A 22,780-nucleotide genomic window follows, 5' to 3' on the forward strand; every position below is an offset into this window, starting at 1 on the left:
CCTCATCTCTTGTTTCTGTCACTCACAGTGAAGTCTGCTTTCTGTAGCACCAGCCTACTGTTTGCTACCTGTGACTGCTTTCTAATTCTTTTATTTTTATTTTTTTTCCCCCAATGGAAGAAGTTCACTATCAATAAGGACATGTTTCTTCAGCATTATGCATTTCATATTAAAAGTTCTATTACATGTACACATTTCAAAGTTCTGGATGAATATTAAATAAATAATGTGATTAATTAGCCCTTTCAATTCTTTGTTTACACTGAGCAAAATTAGTTCCTTACTAACAAATTTTTTTGTTGCTTTGTTTAAAAAAAAAAAAAAAGTAACTAATTTATAGGTAATAAACATGGATGTATCAGGAAATGTATATATGAACTTATCATGTTTTATAATAGAGTCTTAAAATATTTTGTAGGCTTAATGCTTTGTAGGCAGTTTTATTGTGAAGACAGTCAGAACTTCTCTGGGTCTTTTATTTTCAATCAGCAAATTGAGAACAAATGTACTTGGCTTACCCAAATCTAAAAGAAGAAAAAGTAGCAAATTATTCTTCAACAAGAGGAATGTGCATTTGTGCAGGAAAGAACATGTGATCCCTAATGTGTTTTGATAAATAAGATGGTTTGGTTTGGTGAGAATTCTTGCAGCAGTAAAGTTTCTTCATTTTACCACACAGTGTAGCAGGATGGAAAGATAATGAGCTTTGTATTGATGGATATATATATTTTTTTTCCAAGTACTATCTGTGTAATACCTGGAGTCTAGTTGTACAAGTAAGAGGGTTTGAGATCACCTACAGCTAATGAGTGATGATTGAGCAAAACCTCATTGTGCATTGTATGAGAAAACCATTACCTAGCCAGATATTATAACCATGGCAATTTGCAAGTCTTCACCATATGCCCAAAATGAAGGTTAACTTTGGCCCCAAAGCAGGCATGGACCAATTGAAATTAAAAATAGAACATTTTTTTCATCAGGAAATGGTAAAGAGAAATAAATACTTTTTTAAATATTTTGATAGTTTGTATGTTACAATGACTGATTTGTGTCAGTAGAAATGAAATACTATTACTAGAGTATGAAAACATTTTCATTGACAGATCTCTAAATGTGCTGCACAGATACAGTCCTTTGCTACACATTTCAGCCAAACGTGAAACAAAGAATTTCTCTCTCTGAAAAACTGGATGCAGTTTTTCTGGACACGGTGCATGTAAGCAGGTTTTGATGCAGCATGTTTGCTATCTAGGCTGAGAAAAATTTTCTGACATTTCAAAGTGAAGGAAGTTTTGGTGATTATGTGATTTTTCCATCATAACAGAGGGGAAGATGTAATCCATCACAAGAAATAATATAGACACTACCTTGCGTTGTCTCTGGTTAGATCTTAAGAATTGCTCAAGTACAATGATATTGGTGTAAAAATAGATGTTAACTCTTTGTTCTAGGAAAAAGCTTCATTAATCAAACTGGATTATATGGCGTATAGATACATTATATAAAATAAGTGTTTATACAGTGTCCATTTTTACTTGCAATGAATCTTATTAAAACTGAATTCAGTATGTTCAAAATACAGTTAAATGATAAAAACTAGACATAAGAGAAAGCTAAAAATAATTCTCCTAAAAGACACCTGTCAAACAGTGGCTTTGAGTTGATCCCTATTTGCTAGAGAAAATTTGTTAAAGTGAGTAGGACTTAATACAGTGCATACAAGAGCTGGACTCATTTCAAATTCAGCTCCTGGATAATGTATTATGAAGCTGTGTATATTTCACTCTATACTGTGAAAATCAGTACACCTTGGTTTTGTTTCCTGTTTTTTTTTTTGTTGTTGTTGTTTTGTTGTTGTTGTTGTTGTTTAGTTTTGGTTTTTACTGCCTGTCTTATATTACTTTGAGGAAGAGAGGGATGAAAACTGTAAGTGATTTAAAAATACAGCAATTCTTCCAGTGTCTCTGACATATTTGCCTCTATGCATGTTCCCAGAAGTAAGAGCAGACTGACACAACTGTGAGGAATATGGACTCAAGTATGATTTGGGATGGAACATTATATGGTTGTGGAAGCATCGTTTGAGGAATACCAGCTTTTAAAAAAATGGAAGAATTGGATTAGCATTTCTGTTCTCACCAGATATTTTAGGCAGAAATTGTGTAAGATGTCCAACAGTACATGGAAAAAAAAAAAAAATGGCTTTTTATAACATTTCACTTGGCATTGAAGGTACACGTGAGAAAATATTTGTATAGCTACGTACACAAAAAATGATAAGGTGAGATGGAATAGCCAGTCTTCAAATGGTGGTTTTTTACATTATTCTATACAAAATGATTATATCCTAAATTGTTTATTGCTTCCTTTCTTGGGAGAAAGGAACAAGCTGATTGAGCTTGACTGTTAATGTATCATAAAAATTTCATGAAACTATTTTCTGTATTTTCTTCTGTTACTCATGCCATTAATACAGTTGCAAGTGGGATCATACTGAATGCATCTTGGAAGCCTAGTCAATAGATGTCTTGCATCTCATTAGCATTTTTGCATGGCAGTCTCAATGCTGGAATGTTTAGCTGCTCTTCCTGTGTAGGTAGCGTGTGGTGAGAGTTTCACTTCACTGGAAGTCTTGGTGTCTACTAGGTGTGAGCAAGGCAAGACAGAGACATTACAATACAATTAATACAGCAGCTGTCTGGAGTTGCATCTTTTGTGTTGCATATGGCCTTTTTTTCCCTATTGTGCTTGTTGTGCTCAGATATTTGCTCTTACTCCTTTAGAACAGTTAGTTTTCAGATTTGTAGCTATTCCTGTGTAAAATATAAAGATATTAGTGTGGGTGGTTCTGATACATAAGAATGAATATATATATATATGGGTTTTTGTATTTTTTGGGCTTTTTTGTTTGTGTGTTTGTTTGTTTGCTTAATTGCCTCCGATATTTCCTCTCACTTTTGAGACATTTGAGCTATTTCAAGCACATAATGTGAAAAATCTCAGAGAAGGGCATTCTTGGCCAAGCAGCTGTGGAAGCCTTTTCTCATTGTAAAACAGTTTTGAAAATATTAAAACTTTATATAACTGATTGTTTCACTTACACTGAAGAAGAAATTAAAACCATTTACCTACAACCAGAAGAGACTGCAGCATTTCCCACTGATGCTGATGCAGGAACATTTCATAGAGAATATTTTATTCCTCATGTGGATAGATGTTGAGGGGAAAGCCTGTGCTTGGGATTTTTCCTTTATGTCATGAGCAGACTTTTAACTCAGTTTCAAAGGCAATTAATATTTATGAGGTTAGGCTGAGAATAATACAACTTCTGTGAGGCAGCGAAATGTCTGCCATCCACGTGCTGCTATATAGTAGTACAAACTCATATTTGAATTTGAATCAATTAAATTGTATTTAATCCTTTCTCTGTGAGCTTGTAAACAGATACCAGTGCATGTCAGCACTAGCATACATTGTTGGCAAGTGACATGTGCTGTCAGCATAATTTTAGACATTTCATTTCTTGCATAGCACCTATCGGAAGTTATCAGTGATTCGAGTTTTTTAACTTTTTATTATTGTTTTCCTAGCCACTGAAATCAGAAAGTTTTCTCAGGATATGAATCATTTCTGCTTTGGATGCAGAAACCAGTGGATACTAACAGTAATTATCTACTGACTTCCTAAAGGTGCATAATTAAAACTCACACCTTTCAGAGCCCTTTAATTTGACTTTAATTTCTTATTGTTAAGTCTTTCAGACCAACATCTTTTCAGTTTAGAGAGAGGTATATTTGGAAGACCATGTGTGTATAATTGGTGGCAAAAATAATCAGGTTAAATGTAGCAGGATGACTGAAGATATGAGCAACTTATTATTGGTATCTCAGTGCTACAGTTGTCTTGGGAAAAATAAGCAGTTTGCTCTGACTATGGGCAAAATCTTAATGTATTATTATTACTGCACATCACTAGCTAAGCTGTAGACACTGAAGTATTGCATTAATATTTGCTGTGCTTGGATTAGCTGAATTGGCAGTATATTGAAGTAGGGAGTTCGGCTTTCATATTATTTACTTCATTATATTTGTAATTTACTGGGGCTCAGTACTCAGCATGATTTTTAATTGTCTGAGGGAGACTGTTAATTTTGCAAATGAGGTGGAGTAATATTGGCTTTATGGAAGAAGGTTGATTTCTTTGTTCATTGCTAAGCTTTATGGTATTCCCATTACTAGCTCACAAGTACGATTCTAATTAAAATTTTAGATGTTCACTTGCCTGTAGCTGCTATGCAGTCTGTGTTTCTTTATATTTTTCCATAGTTTGGGTAGGAAATATATAAGGTTCCTGTAACTGTTGGCCCTGTAATGCTAGTGCCATGTAAATTGCATTGTGAAAGAGGCCTCCACTGAACGTATGAAGTTATCTTACACTTGCTGTCCTGGGTGTCTTCACCGAAAGGATGCATGACATGTAAAAGTTCTCTAAGTAGATGTTGGTAGTGGAACAAATTTAGGCTGGTGTCCTGATCTTTCTCATATAAAAACAGTTATTCAAACACTGTCACTAGGAATTACTCAATAAAAATAATATATCTGGAAAAAAATAAAAATAAATACAGCAAGGGAAAAAAAAAAAAAATCTGCTAAAAATCTGATTCATTTCCTTTACAGTATATCCTTGTTAATTAAAAATGATGTGTAGCAGCAGGACCCTAGAAATATAAAAAGGCATCATGTGGGAAAGAAACCAAACAGCTTTCTGTATAATAAAAAGTTGAAGGCCTGCCCTTCATTTTCACACTGAGTATTAGTTTAGTGATAATGGTAGCACTGCAAACTGACATTCTTCACAGGAGTGGTATAGAAGTGATTAGATGCTATTTCTTAGAATTATGGAAACAGCATGATTTGTGTAAGAAGGGTTCACAGCAGGTCCCAAGTTGAATCCCTTGCTCAAGCAGGGCCAATGTCAAAATTAGATTGAGCTGCAGAGTATCTTGTTCAACTGAGTGTTCAGTAGCACTGGGGATAGAGATACTCTAGCCTTCCTGACCACCCTTGCTATTTTTGTCTTTATTCATGTTCTTTGTACTTTTTCCAAGCCGTGTCTTGGAAGTTAAATTTGTCATCTTAAAACTGGTTTTAGTCTTTCTGTAAATGTTCTCTTGTACTGTCACTAGGCCATTTGACTCATTATGTGCTGACACTGAACCAGAAACTCACTGTTTAGAATACATCTAATTCCTGCTATTGTGGTGACTGCATGCTTTGAAGCAGCTTCAGGTCAATCTCTTGAGTAAGAAGTTAGTCTGTAACATTTTCTTCTTTTAAAAAATCAGAAGTGATCAGGTAACCCACATTTTGAACTCCTCTACTTCAGTTAAACATCAGAAGAAGCCAGCATGGTTTTATGAAAGACAGATTCAGACTGACTAACCTGATCTTCTATGACAAGATAACGCATTTAGTAGATGAGAGAAAGGCTGTAGATGCTATCTACCTGGATTTTAGCAAAGATTTGGACATTGTTTACAGCAGTATTTTCCTGGATAAATGTTTGTGGCTTGGACAGATATATGGTTTTCTGGCTGAAGAACTTAGCTGGTTGTGCAGGTTGAAATCTTAGTGGCCTTTTCCAACCTAAATGATTCTACGATTCTTTGATCATTCTATCTAAAAAGCACTGTGTGAATACTCTTCACCTTCTATTTCAGTAGCTTCTTTTTCATGTATGCCAGATGGAGAAGCCAATTTGCACAACCTGTTTGTTGCACCATAAAAAGATCATGAAAATGACTGTAATATCAAGGTCAGAGGTCTATTTGTTCCATGTCCTATTTCTTACAATGTTTCAGAAACCAAATTAAGGTATATAAGGACGTGGTAAATGTATGTTCTAAGCATCTATCCCTCTCAAACTACAGCTCTTTGTGAGGTGGATGCTGTTAACATTTACATTTAGATAAATTTCCACATCTGTCCAGGCTGATCTTGAATTCATTATTTGATGTCCATGACATAAATATTCTGCAGGAAGAACTACCTCACTTTGTTCAATTGTTTTGTTTTCTTCATTTTGCAAATATGATCTTGTCAGTTTCACCTGGTCCACTGAGCAGAAGGCGGCAGTGAAAAACATAGTCCTCTCCATTGATAGTTATAATAGTCTTCCACAATTCAGTTCTCTCTTTGATCAAAGAAATAATCTGAGACTTCTTTGTCCCTTGTGCAGGGGTAATTCTGTGCATTGCACAATTATCTTATTCTCTTTGAGCCTTTTCTAGTTGTATGTCTCTGACTGAAATATGAATGCGTGGGGAAGGTGGGCAAGGAAGACTAACATGCTTGGATATTCACAAATAAGAATAATCAATAGCAAGTCAGATGACAAATTAAGCAAATTTTAAAACAATTAAGGAAGTATTGATTTAGCTTGGGCAGTGGACTTGGGTAGTATTGCATTTAATACAGAAATACGCTACTCTGTGACCACCTCTGAAAACTGTGTCATATTTAGAATGCACCTGTATCTGCAGAAACTTCTTGCACTTTGCTTCTTTTGCAGTTTAGGCAATAATTTATCGTGCTGCTAACATCTGTGTAATGCAGGTGATTCCATTTCCTGGCCTCATTCTCTCTGTTAACACTAATCATACCTGACAAGTAAAAAATTCACTTACCCAGGAGAGTGTTTTCAGACAAGAGAAATGCACCTGAGCAAGGTTCTCACACACACATCTTCAAACATTGGAGTTTCCATGTGTTCACAGTAGTCTGTACAACTGGAGGCTCCACATAAACGCGTGCTTGCTTTATCTTAGAAAGCTCACCGAGAGGACTTTTTTAATAGAAAAATCAATCTGATTTACTTGTTACAATTAAATCAATTTTATACTCTCGGGGAAAATCTAAAATTATTATCATGTAGTCAATAGCATAGTTAAATTAAAGCCCTCTCTCAAAAGATATTCCTTTTTTTGTCTGGAAATCAGTGCATTTTTGCAATGATTTTAAAGTAATTTCTGGTTCTTCTCCTCCCTTCGATCCCACTGCCCTTCTAACTGCTTTTACCATCACATTTTCCTGTTTAAAACATATTCTTCTCCCCCTTATGACATGCAAACCTGTGCAGCCAAGAAAGAAAAATGCCTTTAAGACACTGTACAGACAGAGCTGGAAAGTTAGCTTTAGGCTTATAAAAATACACAGAAAATGGTTATATACCTCAAGGGAGATACCTTCCCTCAAAGCTAACTATACACAAAGTGTGATCATTGGAGAATTAGTGGAAAGTGTTTCTATTCTGGCACAAAGTATGGAGACCAAGCCAGTGTCAGAAGTTATTTTCCATTGGAAATTAATCTTATGGTGAATAAAAAGGAAGTTGCAAAGTTTAGACTTCAGGCCTGATCATCGTTTTTTGCTTTTGAGGTAAAGACATTCCCAGAAATAAACATATCTTTTGAATAGAGCATACATGTCCAACTCATGGCCCATGAGTCACATGCAGCCCTGGACAGCTAATAATGCGGAGTCACATGATTACAAACATTTAATATTATTTTTCAATATTTAGAGATAGTTTTCATGAGCTAATTAGGTGTAGCTGAAGCACAGACTGTATAGGCAAGAAGGGAACACTGTGGAGGAGAGGGTGCAGTGCAGCACTAATTCTACCTCTCACCACACGCAGTCAGTTGAATCAAAATCCGCATGTGCAAGAAAAATACAATGATTAACAATAATATTTCAACCCACCTACACATATGTGTCTGTGAAGAGATGTGTTATTTATTAAGCAGATGTGTAAGTTTTATTTAATTATTAAACTTGTGCTTGTGATGTTTTTCTAAAATGTGTTAAGTTAATGAGTTAACACATTCATTAGTTTAAAAAAAAAAAAACAGGTTTTCACGTTTTAATAAAAAAATATATTTTTTAAAGAAATAAGTTTTCCTATTTATGTACTTTAATTATTCCTTACATGCATCCCAAGACCATTCCTCTTCACTCAGTGTTGCCCAGACAAGTCAAAAGGTTGGACATTCATGGTACAGAAGTTACTTATCTTATTCTCTTAGTGATTTTTTGGAAGAACTTCAGTACAAATTTTGTTGCTTTTCTAAGATGCTCGTCTCATTTCCAAAGGAGTTGATTTGAGAAAATTTTATGGACCGTGGGAAGTGAGTCATCACTCACTCTGATTGGGCTGATCTTTTCTGGCTCTATAAATGTGAGTTTATAATACTCACAGGTTATTTTTACTTGCATTTCTGTCAGCCATTCCCAGAGGTCAGGCCCAATCCGTGTAACAGCGTTTCTTTGAATGAGCAACTAGTGTGTAAAATAGCATAGGAGTTTTCAACATGTTGAACAAATTGTACCAATCAAACTTCAGTGTAGAAGTTTGTGTACATTATGTGCTTAGCAATATGTTTATTCTCCCCTTAAATTTATTTTCCAGTAAAAGTTTCACTGGTGCATTTGTAATAAAAAGGTTTCATTCTTATTCTGACTTCTACTTAAAAGTAAAATAAATTAAATAAATTGATAAGATAGGCTAGACCTTTAAGTGATGAGAAAACTTGAAATAATGACATAGCTCATTGAACTCAAACACATAGCACATTTATTTCTGCTAGTTTCAATGAGTAGTACTTCAGTATTTAGAAGGGAAAAATATTTATATCTCATTCTTTACCAGAGAAAGAGAATGGCTTGCAAATAAATATTTTCAATGTATGAAATTTTCAATAATATATATATTTAAATATCCAGCAATTTTGTTGTTGCACCCATAGGATGCTGGTGAAGCAGCACCATGTATATAGCTGCAGCCTTTGGGGTGTTTGGTCAACGTTCTCTTTCCAAAAGAGGCAGTAGGATTCTGCTGCACTCTTAGAAGGGCTGTGGTATACTAGGGGAGAGATGTTCTTACAGAGAATCAGATTTTGGAGAGCAAACACATGTATCTAGTCTTTTTCTGTCAGAGTCAGCAAAGTATGTATATGTTGTGCAAGGAGAAAAAAGGATGAGATGGCGCCACAAATGTAGCATTATGCATTATAAATACTCTTTTTTACTCATTCTTTTTCTTGCAAGTAGGATTGGTACCAAGTTAAATTTTACCACAGTGCATTGATATAAAAGCTTCTCAACACTGCTGTGATTTTTATTGAATACAGAGCTTCTTTCAGTGTTAATAATTTCATGTTGTCTCAGGGTAGTAGTTTTAACTGCTACGCTTTGATTATGTTTCAGAACAGTCGATCATCAAATATTGAAACTGACATCTGAATTAAAGAGTGTGCAAAAATTCTCTTCCCTCTTTAAGTATTGAAACAAACTAAAATGGAAATCTGACTAAAGGAGGTAAGTCTTTTCTTCTTACTCTCTGATCGTTCTTCTTGATCTGTCTGCATCATTTTATTCACTTTTCTACAGATTTGCTTGTAAAAGACAAGAAGCCATGTGATTGCAAATTGTGAACTGCATTAATGGAGATGACGGCAGCTTGATAACTTGATATTTCAACTTAGAAAAACACATATATGATAACCCACCTTTGTGCACCTGGAGATCTGCAGAGAGTTAATATCAGGTGTATTGGAATGTTGTGATGCCTTTGTAAACTGCGTTTTCATGAGTCTGACATTAACAGAAAAATATAGCACACAAACTAAAAGGTTTAGTAGAGCCCCATATGGATAGATGTATGAGTTGTAGATCAAGTTTGAAGAGTATGAGTGAAGGGATTGTTTTGGTCTGGGAGAATATGAAAAAAATCAGACCCAAAAAAAAAGTAGAGCATCATAGAGAATTACAGGAGCTTTTAAGCTACTTAGAAATGGCCTAGGGAAGCTCTAGTAAAGAAGCATTTTTTTCTTTTTTCTTTTCTTTTCTTTTTTTTTTTTTTTTATGTCTTCAACAGCTTTTTATTTTATTTTACTTTGTTTTGTAACACTACAACCTGCTGCAAGTTAGACATTACTGACCTGGTAGGCATGCTGAAGCTATTTAACTATATTTGTGCTTCAGCAGCTACTGATTGTGGTTTAACTGTGGAGGTAGCTGAGCACTACGCAGTCATTTGGTCACTCCTTTCTCATCCCAGTGGGTTGGGGGAGAGAATAAATTAAAAAAGTAAAACTTGTGGGTCAAGATAAAACTGTTTACTAAGTATAATAATTATGAAAAATACATATGTGTGTATATATGTAACATGTATATATCAAGTGATGCATAAGCAGTTGTTCACCATCCCATTTCCAATGATGAGATAGCCCCTGAGCAGCAGAAGATAGATAGAAAGATGAAATTCCACCGCCTTCAAAACTCCTTATGATGTGATGTGATATGGTACAGAATATTTCTTTGGCCAGTTTAAGTCAGCTGTACTAACTGTGTTCCCTTCTGATTCCTTGGGCTCTTCACTAAGAATTGCCTTCGCTCTGTGCTACACTGCTTATGAACAACTATAAACATCAGTGTGTTATTAACACTGTTTTTCTCCTAGAACCAAAACACATAATCATACCAGACATTCTAAAGAAAATAATTTATTCCCAGTTGACACTGACACCAATTTACTTTACTAATATCATTATGCATAATTAATTATATAATTGATCATGAATTTATCAGGATTAGCTATATTATGATATAATATTCCTATTTTTTAATTTCCTGAGTGGACAGTAAATTTAAGTCATTAACCATAGTGTTTTACAGCTCTGGAATATCTCTTGCTTCACTCAAGAGTGATATTTACTCACTGTTTTCTATTCACTTAACAAATTTCAAATGAAACTTCACTTAGCACTGAAAAATAATAGAGCAATAACAATTACATTTTATTTTAGTAAGCTTGCAGTAAGAGGAAAAAACCACTGATGCTGCTGCAGCATTTCTAAAACCACAAAACTCTATCCATTATGACTTATTGTGCATAATAAACATATATGTGTGCAGATGATTCTATGGTATATGTGTAGCCTGTTTGTATGTACTTCTGTATTACAGGTATGCATTTATAAAATGTAAATATTGTAAAAGAAATGGAGCATATTCTTTGGATAATAGGACTCGGAATTATCATGCATTTTTCTGACTATCTAGAATAATTAGGTCAGTTGAGCTACATTTGCTTCATTTTGGCTTTCTCTGAAAAATCTAGAACTTTGTTTAAAAAAAAACTTTGTTTAAAAAATACATTTCATAGTGTCTGCAATTATATGACTTTTCTTCAAGTTAAAGCTGGATTTTTAGCTTAGGAACTTCTTTTTCACAATAATCCATTTACATATTACTTACATGAATTTATATAAATTGCTGGACATTAATGAACACACATAAACTCAGAAAGTCCCCTTAGTTCCTTGTGGTTTTAACAAAATAAACTCCTGCATCCAGTTGAAGTTCTTCTAAGTACTGGGATATAGTAGGTGACAGTGTTGTGTTAGAGTGGTCCTGTGTGGAGCCAGGAATTGGACTTGGTGATTCTTATGGGTCCCTTTCAACTTTCGATATTCTGTGATTCACATTGTTCATTGTTTCTTAGGATTGTGCTTTGTACCTAGATTTGAGCATACATATTTTCTAAGGGGTGAAACAGTTTAAAATGATGCTGTAAAAACAGTATTAAAGCTGTATAGTTACCTTTGTGAAAATTAGAAAATGCCAGAATACAGATTGGCAGTTCATACACACCATGACAGGTGCTTTCTAACAACCTTTTTCTTACCTCTGTTTTACTTGAAGTTCACCTTAGTACTGGAATGCTTCTTAGGAATGCATATCAGTTCACTGCACTTTGTGAATTGAGCCTTTTTGCTTGAGGCAGTATGGATGCATAACAAATTACTTAACAGAGGAATAGGCAATAAAACTGTAAGTCACTGAAGAATATATTTTGACTAATGACATATTAATTAGAAAGAACAGAGGGTGGTCCATTTATTTTCATAAGGAACATATCATTGATGAATGTTACTCTATGTCTGTGAAATTTGCTTAAAAGAAATTAAATATGCTATTAAATGGCAACGTGTTTGTCAGCAGCAAGAAGATGGATAGGCTTTGAAAAAATTAGATGACAAGAATCTATGTGAAATATGTTAAGAACACAGATAAAACTGTAATGAGACGGAACAAAATGAATATAATTGATCCTCTACAGTGAGAATTCATGAAAGATGTAAATCTTAAGGTCATGTCTTACTGAAAGATAGTTATTTGTTATTAAATATGCAGTTTTCTTAGACTCTTCAAAATACAGTTCCTTAGGGAAAAAAAAAAAAAAGAGCATATGACATTAAGAACAAATTACCAGTTAAAAGATAGGATTTTCTATGATGCAGTAGAAGGGAAAGTATAAGGTATTTTACTAATAATGGCAGTGTAAACATAACAGCTCTAATGAGGGAAAAAATTAGTAGTACTGCTTCATGTACAGCACACTGAGAAGGCAGAAAAGCTTAGGTGAAGCAGTGCTAATGAAATCAAGTATAAATAAATATCAGCTTTCAGGGGCTCCTTATGGTTGTTGGGTTTGGGGGCTTTTTGGTTATTTTTTAAAGTATAGGCAACACTTTTCATTATAACTTGAAAGTCAGTTGCCTATGAATGAGAGAATGGAAATTTAAACAATGATGTAAACAGAAGAATCATATTGTCTATTTGATAAAATAAAAAATTTCAAATGAAAATGCATAAGATGTAAGATATTCCTTCCCTATTCTAATTATGGAAAATGTAACAGTGAAATAAAAAACAGATAATTCTTTCAAACAAGAATACTCAAGCAATGAGAGATGTGGTGAAATGATGTAGATACTGGATTTTTTGCCTTGTGAAACATAGTAGTTGTGCGGTCAGCTTTCATAAAATAAGTATGAATTTAACTGTGAAGTGCCAAATGCATTTTTCCATCCAGTGACAGTTAAAACTCCAGGGAATATCCAGAACCTTTTGGGGTTAGGTGGATACAGAAACAGCTCAAAAGTATCAAAAGTTTATTTTCTATTGATAAGTAGGAAAGTGAAACAACCGTTAATGAACAACAACTATAGACATTTTGAATAATATAAACCTTTATATGTGTAAAATATGTCAAGGTACAAAACCAGAATATTTTATTTCAAAAATACTAGGTTGGTAAACTCAGAGGAGGTTCAGGAGTTAGGCTGAATGTCCTTTGTGAGTACCTTCCAACTCAGGGTATTTTATGATTACATGAAAAGGCAGAGAAAGTAGCTTCAAGGCAATGTTGCCTTCTACTCAACCTACCTCCATTTCTCTGGTGTGAATAAGATTGTGGAAAAGGTTAAAAATACTTAGATAAATAAGGAACCATATAGTCTTTTTTTAACACATTTTCTTCTTATTTTATGTTAGTGCTATGGAATGTTAAACAGTCCTTTAATTTTTAAAAGCTTTTCCTTGTCTTTTCTTGGAGTGAAAGGCACAGCCTAACCAGACTTGTTGCTTGTGAATGCATGACTGTTTACAGGCAGTCCTAAGGGCAAGGGGCATAGTTTAAGAGATATGTGACAATGTTGTAAGGTCTCAAGCCGCAGAGGATGCTCAGAAATATTTTTTTAATCAACTTTTAAATATTTTTTTATATTCTCTCTTGGGCATTTAATTCTTCCATGGTTTATACCAATAGCTCAACAGGCATTTGAATTCACCCAGCATGATTTTTCTCATAAGTGCATAGCACTGGAAGTAGATGCCTATAAGAAGCTTGTACAGTGGGTCAAATCAAACGACACCATTAACTCTGAGAAAGGGAACATTTGTTGTATTCCCCTTGTTTTCTTCCAGTACAAATTTCAAATTGAGCACAGTGGGAAATCCTATTTACTCCCATGGTGTAAAATCACATCTCTGAAATGATTCACCTGTCTTAGAAACAAGCTGATCATACATAACATACATAACATACTAACATACATACATAACTAGTACTGCTTTTATGCCACTGATGCAGTGAGAGATGTCTTTCTTAGGTTTCAGTTCTATGTCATAAACAGGCATAGATGGTAAGCATCTCACAAATTCGATGGAATCAGAGACAGCAAAATCTGTCTAAATGTTGTTTGAATTTGCATTTTTAAATGATTGTAACAGCTAAAGTGTTGACATCAGCAAAAATCCAATTCAGATAATATTTTCTGGGCAGGTAACTTGCACCATGAAAAAATGGAAAGTCTTTACTAAGTGGCGAGAGTCTGGAAAAAGGTACATTAGTAATATTTTCCAACTCATAGGGTAATACAAAATGACATTGTTCTGAAAGCTTTATTTTATGTGAAACTCTCTCTGCCATGTAGTTATTATTTTAAACTGTTTATGCATTTACTTTTACTTCTATTGTATAGATTCCACTTATCTTTTTGTTACCTTTCCTGTCAGCTCCATTAGCTTCTTTTTATGTACAGCAGGCACCATTTTAAAAACTGGTTATTGATTTGAGGAAGTGGCAGGATAACAATAGGCCACAGTAAGAACACCAGAAGAAAACTGTTCTGTTCAAGAGCTGAATGGTCAAAAGTGACCTCAATTGTGGTTAGCTGCAGTGACCACATTCTCAAGATCAAATGAAAAAACAAGGACAATTTCTTAACAAATTATCATTCATAAAGGAAAAAAAAAAATGTATTATCATGTGTTATCATGAATTGGTTTTGCTCTTAACTCGTGAACTTACATGACCACTTTCCATAAATATTCATTTTACTGCTTTATTTTTAAAAGAGGAGGGAAAAAAACAGTTCTGTAAAGTCAGCACAATGAAATTTATGCTCAGGATTTTAAGAGCTGGCCAGGAAGTTCTTACAAGTAAAATCTGGGTCATTCTGATCCTGAAATAAAGGGACTATATCAAGGAGCAGAAGAAAATAAGAAATCTTAAGAAATCAACATTGGCCCTTTCCCAAGAACAGCCACTTCAGGTTTCCCTTCTTATGTTACACACACTTGAAAAAGTTGTTGAAAACTATAGAGACTTTGTGAGAATCCAGAAGATTAGGTTAGGCTTTGATTGCTGTGATGAGGCAAGAGATACAGCCTGTTAGGTTCAGTGGAGGGGGAGATGGAAAACTTTTGTCTCTGTGGAATACAGCAAACCAGTGAAGTTCTGGGACTCGTATCCAATTACAAAAAGAACTCCAGTACATGGAAGTGAAACCTAGAAATGGAAGAAAAAGTATATTTTTAGACAGAAGTAGGTAAACATTGGAACAATCCACTAAGCAGTGCTGTACATTCTTGTAACTTAAAAGATTTCATTTGATATTTGTACTATGATTGCTGAAACAGTTTGGGGAATTAGATGCTCAAGCATCCTTGAAATGTGTTCATTAAATTCTCCAAGATCTCATGGGTTCATAAGAGATTTTTAGAAATGCAGCAAAGCTGAAAGCAGTACTCTATTTTTTCAGTCAGAGACATGGGGACTTGATTGAAGGTGTTGTGTAGTAGTGTGAGGTGTTCTCTGATATGTTACAAAAAGGGTTAGACTGCATTGTGACAATGGCATGTCTTGCTCACAGAGTCAGCATATTTGTTTCATATGTGAAAATAGCTAGCAACTGTTCTGACCTAATAGGAGACTACTAAGATTGCTGTTAATGTACTTTCAAAGTGTTTTCTTGCAAAGGTCCTGTTTTACTCATACTATACTACCAGAATGCTAATTCATCTCCATTCTTCTGTCACTGGTAGGGAAAAAAAAAAAAAGACAAGGTCTGTGAGCACTGGTAGCATCCAGCAGTTTAGCAACTGCTTTTTCTTTTTGTCTTGGGTTTTCAAGTATCTGCTTTGATTGCCAAAGTATAAATGGTCTTTTGAAAGTCTCCCTGGGATGTGAGCGCCTCCACAGGAGGTGCCAAAATATGACAAGACAGGCAAATTAACAGCACATTTCTTGTTTTTCTGTCATGTTGTGTACAGAAATAATTCACTTCAGACAGTTGTCTACCACCAGGAAGACTTCGATCCTCAATAAATGAGTCTGGTTTTCTCAATTTTACCTTGGAGAGAGTTGCACTGAATTAGAGGCTACATAGATATAGTGAACATCCAGTCACGCACCAGTACAAGTAATAATTTCACTGTCACTGGACATGACAACTGTTACAGTAGAACTGATCTATTTTCTTCAGTTTTTACAGTTCACTGACTAGGTTCTGCATGGCTAAGAGTCACTGGTCCTTGAAACGTTAGTGACAGATCTGTAAGCAGTACAGGTAATATTCTCAAGTCATTTTCCTACTACTTCTCTATCAGATGCAGAGATGCATGCCTGATATGTTGTGCTCATTAAGAACAAAGTGAAGATCAGCTATGGATTAAAAATACTGCTATATCTATTGAATCAGAGTTAGATTCTGTCTTGAGCTTGATTTACTTGCAAGGATGGCTTCTGTGAGGCCCTAGAAATCTGAATTCTGCCTAATAAACTGTAAGTATGGATCTGGGTACAATCCCAGTAGCCTGGGACATTGCAGTTTTAATGTTTGGGTTTTTGTTGTTTTTGTTTGTTTTTGTTTTTGTTTTCTTGACAACTTTTGCGAGTATGTAAAAATTAACAACATGGAAATAGTTAGAAAATTTAGGAGCAAATGGCTCATCTGCTTGTAGTTATTAACATTTAATGAAATTATGACTTTATTTCCTGTTATTGCTAAACTGATTTAAAACTTGCTTTTTGTTGCATAAGTAAACAGGCTTATATTAGCCCAATGTTAAGATCTCAGGGTGTAAGTGGTTAGATTTTTTATATAAAAGTGAATCTCATAGTTTAATAACACAGTAATAGTGTAACATGTTAATAGTGTTGATACTGTAACATACAAAGACTGCAATGGTTGATGTATCAAACATATTTTGGAAATCTGTTTATCCAAGGCACCAGTGTGACAGCAAACATATTTTAGGTTGCTGGGGCTGCATTAGTATACAAAACCTATATTTTATGAGCTATATATTATTACCACAATAAAAATTATGCTGATTAGATTGCTGCAGTTCCTATCGTTATCCTGTAGAATTTCCACCTGGAAGATCAAGTCCAACAAGGGGATGCAGCAGTGTGCATTTTGGACAAGTTATTGACCAAAACTACTGTGTGTTTTCTTTCCACAGCTTTTGTGGCATCTTAATGTTGGGGAAAAAAAAAAAAAAAAAAAAAAAAAAAAAAGAAAAATATGTAAAACAATTCTAGAATATATTATGCTTTCCATATAAAGCCATTTGCGCTTGACATTTGAGATGAAGGTGCCCAGTGTACAAGTAGTTCATTGTATTACATTTGTGACTGATTGAAAGAATGTAAGTAAAATGTTAGTATTTGTTATTTCTATAAGTGAGCAAGTCAAAAAGGTAACATCCTTGCTTATTTTAGTAACCTCATAATGTAGCTATTCAAGTTATATACTCTGCTTTGCTCCTGTGCCTCACAGAAGTGTCTTACTTTCCACTAAGACTGCTGCGATTTTAGTTTCAGATTACTATCTGAAGATGCTCTCTGATCTGTAGCAAGTAAGGAGGGTGCACTGCTTCCATGTTGATAGACCCAGATAAAGTTTTGGAAACAGATAAGCTAAGTAAGTTCAGTTCTTGCTTTGGTTCAATGATTCTGAGAAATTTTTGCAAATAATTAGTAATCTAATTGTTAAATGACATTACACTGCATTGTATTTTATATATGCATGTTTATTTATGCACGTATATAAAGACTTTTCTAAAGCATTTTGTAAAAATAACAAATAAATATAATTTCATCTTTCTATCCAATTTGAAAATATAATTCAAAAAGTATATCAAAAAGATGAGCTGTCCCATGAGGTACAAATTGTACTGATTTGATCAAAACATATTTTTCTTAATATCTGACATGGAATCTGCCCATAAGGAAAATAATGCTAGGCAGGACTGAGGGCAAGTCAGTGTGACATCAAGAAGAAAATTACACAATTGGGTTGAAATGTGATCTTAAGTAACAGTAGTGTTTCTCAGATTCAAGATCAGTAGCAACCCAATATAAGATATAAGAAATTTTGTAGGGGATGCAACAATTTTAAGTTACTGAATAAAAGAGGGCTGCGTTAATAAAACCAGCACTTCCAACCAGATGCTAATGAACATTTGTAGGATCATATTTTTGGGGTGGAAGGTTATAACAAGGATGAACTTTATCCTGAAGCAAGATTTCTGATCTAGCTTTGACTCTGTGATACTTGGTGACACCAGTCAGATTTCTTAAAGTATCATGAGAAGAGTTAGTGTCTTAGAGCAACAATAAACAAAGATGCACAGGCTGTAGGAAAGGCCTGACAGAACCAGATATAGCACAGCATGATTTTAGAAATTACCAGCTGTGACAGAGCATCTGTTTTAAGGTTAGAGAAATTCATATATTGAATCTGTTTGGATAATGGATTGATCTCTTGAGATATCAAGTAGCCCGAGTTTCTGAGAAAACAGAAAATTGTTGCATCCTGATATCTCTGTACTACAGGAATTTATTTGTCCTACACTTCCTGACTGCCTACTGTACCCTTCAGTACAGTAGGTTTTGTATTTTCAATTACTAAACTTTGTTGCATGATATTATGGTAAGATTGAGTGCTTGTAGCATGTTTTCTCTGAGTAATTGGCTGGCTGTCAGGGAGAGAAAAAAAATCAATAATACCAATAATTTTTTAGCTCTTAACTTCTAAATCAATTGTTTCATACATTAAGTAGCTCTCCTTGAGTGTACAGTTCTGTATGGCTCTTTTGTTTTGATTACATTTATTTTCCCAATAGTTTCTTCATATTTAAAAAAATTAGTTGTAATGAACTGAAGGATTTTTTTTTCTTCCTCTTTCAAAAGTGTGAAATTGATTACTTTCTGTGCATGTTTACCTGGCATGAATCAAGTTACCTGGTTCTAGCTTACATTAGATATTTAATTTGTACTTAAAACCCAGATAGTAGAAGAAATTAAGAATGATAAAAGTAGTCTATTGATTCAGTAGGTGACTACTTTCCTATGTTACGGCTGTTCTGCCTCACATGCAGTTCCATTTGCTTTACTACTTGCACGTAAAATGTTATTATATTGTGATTCTTCATAACAATTTTGTTACATCATCAGAGATCCTTCTTGATTAGAATGATTGAAAAAGATTGGTGGAAAAACATGTATGATAGTTACTGATAGTTTCTGCAGCTATTCAAGAAGCTGCAAAGCAGTGTGTGCTCTTCTGGTTGTCAGTAATAATCTCTGTATTAATTTTTAAAACAAAATTATTCATAATTTTATATTCATATCACTCATATATAATGTCACATTGAAAAACTGTTATCCAGTTTTCATAACATTTGTGTAATTAGTTATAAGATTGCAAATCACATTAATTTCTAGCAGGAAATATTACTTTCAAGTTTATGATGTATGATTTGTTCTGAAAATTTTCTAACTTAACGGCATGCGTTATTCAAATAACAGCCGAGGTGGAACTGAAGTTCTTCACTGAGGTGATTGTGGTAGTCCATGAAGTTTGGCCTGCTTTGGCTTAGCGGGTTTCTTTCTCCCTGGACTTTTTTAATAGGAAAGCTGAGGCATGTAAATGTTTGGGCAAATTAATTTGAGAGATGTTATACTGTGGTCACAGGGGAATTCACCTCTGACTTGAAAAACATTGTACTGTAGAGTGAGAATTTCATTATTAATGTTTTTCTAATGGGATTTTTCTTACTGGTGTTTTTTTTATTTCAATTAAAGAGCAATAGCTATGTCATAGCATTTTTGAGCTCTCATGGATGTATTCACTAAAGATAAATTCAAAGTAACATAAAATTTATACTTAAAAGCAAGACACCTAAACAGTTTCTGATGACAGTGAATAACTACTCATACTATAGTTACTTACCAACCATCCAAAAATAATTTACCTGCACGAATATAGATATGCTCCCTTTTTAATTTTAATTTGCTATTTATTTTGTTTGCTTCTATTTTCAAAGGACAGCTTATTCCCAGTTTTTTGTGTAGTCAGCACTTTCACAAGTCCAAAGTTAAATATGTAGTTTTATAATGTATTTATTTTAAATGTTAAATTAAAAAGGAGTTGTGTACAGCATTTTCATATTGACTTTCTATCATATTATATATTAAGTGTGTAACCTTTATTGTTTGATTGCTCAATCTCCAGTGAGAAATCTAGTTCTAACTTTTTAATGCATTAGACTACTCTTTGGTAGACTATGGGAAATTAATTGGACAAACTGGTAACATTTCCATGCAGGATAAAGCCTTCTGAGAACTATTAAAGTAAATTCTAACGACCATCCATATTTTATTATCATTCGATGAAAGCTAGAAATCATAGAGTCATAGCATCCTTAGAGTTGGAAGGGACTTTTAAAGGTCACCTAGTCCAACTCCTTTGCAATGAACAGGGACATGCACAACTAGATCAGGTTGCCCAGAGCCTGGTTCCAGCTTAGCCATGAAAGTCACCATGCCCAGGGCAACCACCACATCTTTGAGCAACCAGGGATAATAATTTAAAGGTTATTTATAGTAAGGATATTTTAATTGTAGGTAGATTTTTATAGACTTTTTTCATACATATCACGCTTCTAATAAAATGCTTCAAAGTATCAGTTTCTAATTCCTCCCTTTCATTGACTTCATATTTTAAAAGTGTTTCCTTACCAAGGCTCTACCTAAAGTACCTGTTAAAATTTACAGATGCTAACCATGCAGAGCAAGCACATGTCATGAAAGTTATTAATCAAAAACATTTATGCAAATAAAGAATGCATTGCTTTATAAGAAGATTATCAGGGAGTTTTTCCAGACCACAGCTACTTTGTTTTCCTTTCATAGATCTTATATTGTGAGTAATCAATTAAGAAAGTATTAGATAATATCTTCTTACATGGGTAATTATCAATTAATAATGTTATTCTAACTACAAATTACAGTATATAGGGAAACATAATCTGGAATACACTGTGAAAATAGAGTAGGTTAAGTAACACATTACCATAGACAGAACTAGGAAAGCTCTGTATAAGTAGGGTAGTTGAAAAAATAAAAGTACTTCTTACCTCACTAACAAGTTGTTTTGTAACCTTTAGTCCTCATTAGGCACTCAACTTCCATTTTATTGAAAAGTGGCTTGTTTATCATTAAAGTTTGTTAGTTGGGTCACACATAATATATTGACAGAATTTATTTATTTATTTATTTATTTTTGAGTTCGTAAATGTTTGTGTCAATAAAATTTAGGTGGTAGTTATTCAACAGAATGTCTGTTTCCAGATAATTATCTTTGCAAACTTTAAACTGGTTAAGAGAGACCATTTTCTAAAGAAAGAAAGCTGTAGGATCCTAATGTCTGGAATGGTGATACAACGATCCTAGATTCTCACGTCAAAGAAGAGCGTGACTATCACAGTAAATGTCCATTGTATGGTCTGAACATTGATTGACACAAACCCTTGTCAGGATCACATATTAAAATGGTTGGTCATCATGGTTTAGTACTTTCATTAACAGGGAGTTAAATACATTTACTTTTAAGTAGCAGTCTTTCTTGCTTGAGCATTATAAAAGCCATGTGCTGACATTCTGCTAAGGCATGAATGTCATTCCATGTCAGTACATTTTTTTCTCTGCTTTCATTGCTTAAAATAAAAGAGTAAGTGAAGGCCATGATAAATTTAGTGCATTTTTGATATTTCTCAAGACGAAAATACAAGCACATCAAAAAGCAGTAACAGCGGTGCATATTGTATAAGAAATTCTGGGCACGGTAAAAAATTTTTGTATTGCAGTAATCACAAAAATTCATTTCTTTCACCTTCTGTCCCTTTTGGTGTTACCTGGTGTCAATGCTTCATCAGTTCAAATTGTCACTAATTTCAGGTGCTCTCTCATTCTAGTGTTTCTTTTACTAATCATCTGATTTAAGTAGTAGGGCTTTGGAATGATGTAGGCTCAGTGTAGGTGTCAAAAGGCCAGAGACAGCTGAGTTTGGTGTCCCTAAGCACTTTATCAGAATCTGCTGCTGCCAGTGTGGAGAAAGCCCTATATGCAAGCAGTCCACTCCTCTCAGATATGATGCTTTAGATGCAGAATTTCAGAAAAGTAGTGAAGGAAACGCATTGAGAGGTTGTTCTTGCTTATATAAACTTTTAGAAATTCCTGTAATTGTGTATCAAGACTGAAGGCTGTACATAATTTAGAATAAACTTTCTCGCTGGACTCCTGAACCACAGTTTGTTTCTCATAAGGCTAGACGGCCTGGGGAAAGCCTAAGAAGCTGTTCTGAACATATTAGTGTGAGCATGAGTGAGATGAATCCAGCAGTTCCTTGTGTTCTTATCATTTATGAATTCAGGCCATCTGGTCTCTGTACATTTAAGATTAGCTCCCTTCATAGTGATTTATTCTTCAGTAAAACAGTATAAATGTTGCATTATACTGGGAAAAAAAAAAATGAAAAAAAGAAAACAAATGAACAGTACACTTAACATGCAGTTGTAGTGTGGATTATGCATCAATAGCATAAATTTGACTTGTAATGAGAAACACCAGTGAAAACCTTTTAAATATTGTGAATGGCTTTCCACTTGCTCATGAGATGCAATACAGTTGTCAAAAGTAGTAGAGAAAAAGATAAATTTCAAGGAAAAAACTACCTTGGTTAATGTGTTTTCATTTCAAAACACAAAACTGAAAACCACTTTGAATTCATTTCATTTCT

At 34.1% G+C, this 22,780-nt stretch overlaps 1 protein-coding gene across 7 annotated transcripts in view; it reads left to right on the forward strand.

The window, feature by feature from the left end:
• The window catches only part of DLGAP1 (DLG associated protein 1), a 368,200-nt gene that overhangs the window by 130,403 nt on the left and 215,017 nt on the right, over positions 1 to 22,780 (forward strand). For 5 of the 7 annotated variants that reach the window (XM_032442677.1, XM_015855349.2, XM_015855347.2 and 2 more), the window contains one exon: positions 9,270 to 9,380. The gene's annotated coding sequence lies outside the window, so the exon portion shown is untranslated. Of the gene's footprint in view, positions 1 to 9,269; positions 9,381 to 17,514; positions 17,621 to 22,780 lie in introns of all 7 variants that reach the window. The other 2 variants (XM_015855350.2, XM_015855353.2) reach the window with 2 other exon arrangements.

The sequence above is a fragment of the Coturnix japonica genome, chromosome 2 (assembly GCF_001577835.2).
Source record: "Coturnix japonica isolate 7356 chromosome 2, Coturnix japonica 2.1, whole genome shotgun sequence".
In the NCBI taxonomy this organism is placed as follows: Eukaryota; Metazoa; Chordata; class Aves; order Galliformes; family Phasianidae; genus Coturnix; species Coturnix japonica.